Source organism: Arachis ipaensis, chromosome B1 (genome assembly GCF_059453495.1).
Source record: "Arachis ipaensis isolate K30076 ecotype BB chromosome B1, ASM5945349v1, whole genome shotgun sequence".
NCBI lineage: Eukaryota > Viridiplantae > Streptophyta > Magnoliopsida > Fabales > Fabaceae > Arachis > Arachis ipaensis.
In genome coordinates, this window is record NC_142436.1 from 45639802 (window position 1) to 45645358 (window position 5557).

The 5557-nt window shown below is 34.0% G+C and overlaps 1 non-coding gene across 1 annotated transcript; it reads right to left on the minus strand.

Moving 5' to 3' along the window:
• Positions 1-4679: 4679 nt before the first annotated feature.
• LOC148576425 (small nucleolar RNA R71) lies at positions 4680-4787 on the minus strand. Its single transcript, XR_015904494.1, has one exon. It is a non-coding gene; the product is annotated as a small nucleolar RNA R71 (small nucleolar RNA).
• Between the last annotated feature and the right edge of the window lie 770 nt (positions 4788-5557).

Genomic DNA, 5557 nt, shown 5'->3' on the forward strand with positions numbered 1-5557 from the left:
TATTCACTTAAACCAAAAATCTATGATTTTAGGAGTTTCAATAAACTTTTAAGAGATTGAGATAGGTTGTCCTTCCCTAAAGTCTTGAGACTCTGCTGAGAAATTTCTATTACCAAATTTTTTTTTTGGATAACTGATTTTTGAATCTTTCAAAAGAGATTTTTAATTTGGCCTAGTTGCTGAATCGTTTGGAAGTTTTAAAAGGATGTTGTGGAAATGTGACTTATTTTGAAAGAGGAAATTTCTTTTGAGAAAGATGGTTATAAGCTAGAAGTGATTTGAGAAATGTGGATTTTTGAAGTTAAGACTGGGATGAATTGAATTTGATTTCAAACAAAAGTGATTTGAGATAAGTGATTTATGGCTTGAATGATGATTTTGTGAGTTTTATGATGTTGGATGGTGGAAGTGCTATTATGTTGTGAGCCGGAATGGCTATATATGATAATGAATAATGGCTGATTGTGGAATATGTTATGAGCCAGAATGACTGTATATGATAATGAATTATGGCTGATTGTGGAATATGTTATGAGTCGGATGGATGAGTATGAATATGGATGATTATTGAACTGATAAAGTGATTGTTGCACTTCCAATTATCTGAGATACGAGTTTTCCTAGAAAAAAGCAGTGGCTAGCTACTGATGAGCGGATAATTTATACGCTTTTTGGCATTGTTTTTACATAGTTTTTCATATGATTTAGTTAGTTTTTAGTATATTTTTATTAGTTTTTAAATAAAATTCACATTTCTGGACTTTACTATGAGTTTATGTATTTTTCTGTAATTTCAGGTATTTTCTGGCTGAAATTGAGGGACTTGAGCAAAAATCAGATTCAGAGGTTGAAGAAGGACTGCAGATGCTGTTGGATTCTGACCTCCCTGCACTCAAAGTAGATTTTCTGGAGCTACAGAACTTCAAATGGCGCGCTCTCAATTGCGTTGGAAAGTAGACATCCAGGGCTTTCCAGCAATATATAATAGTCCATATTTTGCCTGAGTTTAAATGACGTAAACTGGCGTTCAACGCCAGTTCCATGTTGCATTCTGGAGTTAAACGCCAGAAACAGGTTGCAAAGTGGAGTTAAACGCCAGAAACAGGTTATAAACTGGCGTTCAACTTCAAGAGAAGCCTCTACACGTGTAAAGCTCAATGCTCAATCCAAGCACACACCAAGTGTGCCCCGGAAGTAGATTTCTGCATCATTTACTCATTTCTGTAACCCTAGTAACTAGTTTAGTATAAATATAACTTTTTACTATTGTATTTACATCTTTTGAAAAGTCTTGGTTACTCCGGTTCCCCTCTGGGGCCGAGACCAATGAACTCCATTATCACTTGTGTATTTTAAACGGTAGAGTTTCTACACACCATAGATTAAGGTGTGGAGCTCTGCTGTTCCTCATGAATTAATGCAAAGTACTATTGTTTTTCTAATCAATTCAAGCTTATTCCTATTCTAAGATATTCATTCGCACCCAAGAACATGATGAATGTGATGATTATGTGACGCTCATCACCATTCTCACTTATGAACGCGTGCCTGAGAACCACTTCCGTTCTACATGAAGAAGAGATAGAATGAGTATCTCTTAGATATCTAATACAGGGGACCGAGTCCGAGATATTAGAATCTTCGTGGTATAAGTTAGAACCCATGGATGGCCATTCCCGAGATCCGGAAAGTCTAAACCTTATCTGTGGTATTCCGAGTAGGATTTGGGAAGGGATGGCTGTGACGAGCTTCAAACTCGCGAGTGCTGGGCGTAGTGACAGACACAAAAGGATAGTAAATCCTATTCTAGTATGATCGAGAATCGACAGATGATTAGTCATGCAGTGACAGCGCATTGGACCATTTTTACAGAGAGGATGGGATGTAGCCATTGACAACGGTGATGCCCTACATACAGCTTGCCATGGAAGGGAGTAGGAATGATTGGATGAAGACAGCAGGAAAGCAGAGGTTCAGGAGGAACAAAAGCATCTCTATACGCTTATCTGAAATTCTCACCAATGAATTACATAAGTATCTCTATCCTAGTTTACATTTTAATTATGTTTTTATTGTCGATTCACTATAACCATTTAAATCTGCCTGACTGAGATTTACAAGGTGACCATAGCTTACTTCAAGCCGACAATCTCCGTGGGATCGACCCTTACTCACGTAAGGTTTATTACTTGGATGACCCAGTGCACTTGCTGGTTAGTTGTGCGAAGTTGTGACAAAGTGTGATTCACGTTTGAGAACACAAAGCCTTTGGCACCATTGTTGATGATCGCAATTTCGTGCACCAAGTTTTTGGCGCCGTTGCCGGGGATTGTTCGAGTTTGAACAACTGACGGTTCATCTTGTTGCTTAGATTAGGTAATTTTATTTTAATTTTAAGCTTTTTATTTTTATTCTTTTATTTTCGAAAAAAATTTTCAATAATAATAATAATAATAATAATAATAATAATAATAATAAAATCTTTAAAAAAATAAATTATTCTATGTTCTTCAGAATTTTTAGGAAGGAATTCTAGAGTTTCATGAAACATGTTGAAGCCTAGCTGGCTGTAAAGCCATGTCTAATATTTTTTGGACCGGAGCTTTCACAGAAAGCTTGGCTGGCTAGTAAGCCATGTCTAATTCCTGGACTAGAGCTTTAGACTAACATTGTAAGATTCCTGGAATTCTTATTAAAAATTTTGAAATCCTTATTTTTCTTTTTCCAAATTAATTTTCGAAAAAAAAAATTACAGAAAAAAATTATAAAATCATAAAATCAAAAATAATTTGATGTTTCTTGTTTGAGTCTTGTGTCAATTTTTAAGTTTGGTGTCAATTGCATCTTTTTAATTTTATTAAAATTTTCGAAAATCCATGCATTGCATTCTTCATGATCTTCGAGTTGTTCTTGGTAAGTCTCCTTGTTTGATCTTTAAAATTTCTTGTTTTGTGTCTTTTCTTGTTTTCCATATGCATTCTTGAATTATTAGTGTCTAAAGTTTGAAAATTTCTAAGTTTGGTGTCTTGCATGTTTTGTTTTCTTAAAAATTTTCAAAAATAAGTTCTTGGTGTTCATCTTGACATTCAAAGTGTTCTTGGTGTTCATCTTGACATTCATAGTGTTCTTGCATGCATCATTTGTTTTGATCCAAAACTTTCATGCATTGAGTCTTTTTATTGTTTTTCTCTTTCATCATTAAAAATTCGAAAATAAAAAAAATATCTTTCCCTTTTTCATCTCATAAAATTCGAAAATTTGAGTTAACTTTTTAAAAAATTTTAAAATTTAGTTGTTTCTTATAAGTCAAATCAAATTTTCAATTAAAATTCTATCTTTTTCAAATATTTTTCAAAAACAAAATCTTTTTCATTTTTCTTTTATGATTTTCGAAAATTTCAAATTGATTTTCAAAAATCTTTTTCTTGCTTTATTTTATAATTTCAAAACCTTTACTAACAATTAATGTGATTGATTCAAAAATTTCAAGTTGTTACTTGCCTATTAAGAAAGATTCAATCTTTAAATTTTAAAATCATATCTTTTTTGTTCTTGTTAGTCAAGTAATCAACTTTAATTTTCAAAATCAAATCTTTCTAAATTTCCTTTTCAAATCTTTTTCAAATTAAATGTCAATCACATCTTTTTCAAAATCAATTTCAAAATCTTTTCTAACTTCTTATCTTTTTAAAAATTAATTTTCAAATCTTTTTCAATTAACCACTTAACTTTTTGTTTGATTCTTATCTTTTTCAAAACTACCTAACTAACTCTCTCTCTCTCTCTTTAATTTTTGAAAATCCCTTCCCTCTTTTTCAAAATTTCTTTTTGATTAACTATTTGTTTTAAATTTTAATTTGATTTAATTTTATTTTTCTTTTTAAATTTTCAAATTTTTATTTTAAATTCAATTTAAAAACAAAAATACTTTTATTTTAATTTATTTAATTTTCGAATTCTCTCATCTCTCATCCCCTTCTGTTTATTTATTCATCTACTAACACCCCTCTTTCACCCAAGAATTCGAACTCATTCCTCTCCCTTGTGTTTGGATTCTTATCTTTTCCTTCCTCCATTATTCTCTTATAAGGAATCTCTATACTGTGACATAGAGGATTCCATATTTTCTGTTTTCTTCTTTTTCATATGAGCAGGAACAAGGATAAGAACATTCTTGTTGAAGCTGATCCTGAACCTGAAAGGACTCTGAAGAGGAAGCTAAGGGAAGCCAAAGCACAACTCTGTGGAAAAAATCTGACAGAAATTTTTGAAAAAGAAGGAGACATGGCCGAAAATAATAACAATGCAAGGAAGATGCTTGGTGACTTTACTGCACCAAATTCCAATTTACATGGAAGAAGCATCTCAATCCCCCTGCCATTGGAGCAAACAATTTTGAGCTGAAACCTCAATTAGTTTCTCTGATGCAACAGAATTGCAAGTTTCATGGACTTCCATCAGAAGATCCTTTTCAGTTCTTAACTGAATTCTTGCAAATCTGTGATACTGTTAAGACCAATGGGGTTGATCCCGAGGTCTACAGGCTTATGTTTTTCCCGTTTGCTGTAAGAGACAGAGCTAGAATATGGTTGGACTCTCAACCTAAGGATAGCCTGAACTCTTGGGATAAGATGGTCACGGCTTTCTTAGCCAAGTTCTTTCCTCCTCAAAAGCTTAGTAAGCTTAGAGTGGATGTTCAAACCTTCAAACAGAAAGAAGGTGAGTCCCTCTATGAAGCTTGGGAGAGATACAAGGAACTGACCAAAAAGTGTCCTTCTGACATGCTTTCATAATGGACCATCCTGGATATATTCTATGATGGTCTGTCTGAATTATCTAAAATGTCATTGGACCATTCTGCAGGTGGATCCATTCACCTAAAGAAAATGCTTGCAGAAGCTCAAGAACTCATTGACATGGTTGCAAATAACCAGTTCATGTACACTTCTGAAAGGAATCCTGTGAGTAATGGGACGCCTATGAGGAAGGGAATTCTTGAAATTGATACTCTGAATGCCATATTGGCTCAGAATAAAATATTGACTCAGCAAGTCAATATGATCTCTCAGAGTCTGAATGGATTGAAGGAATCATCCAACAGTACTAAAGAGGCATCTTCTGAAGAAGAAGCTTATGATCCTGAGAACCCTGCAATAGCAGAAGTGAATTACATGGGTGAACCCTATGGAAACACCTATAATCCCTCATGGAGAAATCATCCAAATTTCTCATGGAAGGATCAACAAAAGCCTCAATAAGGCTTTAATAATGGTGGAAGAAACAGGTTTAGCAATAGCAAATATTTTCCATCATCCAATCAGCAACAGACAGAGAATTCTGAGCTGAACCCATCTAGCTTAGCAAATATAGTCTCTGATCTATTTAAGGCCACTGTGAGTTTCATGAATGAAACAAGGTCCTCTATTAGAAATTTGGAGGCACAAGTGGGCCAGCTGAGTAAAAGGGTCACTGAAACTCCTCCTAGTACTCTCCCAAGCAATACAGAAGAAAATCCAAAGAGAGAGTGCAAGGCCATTGATTTGACCATCATGGCTGA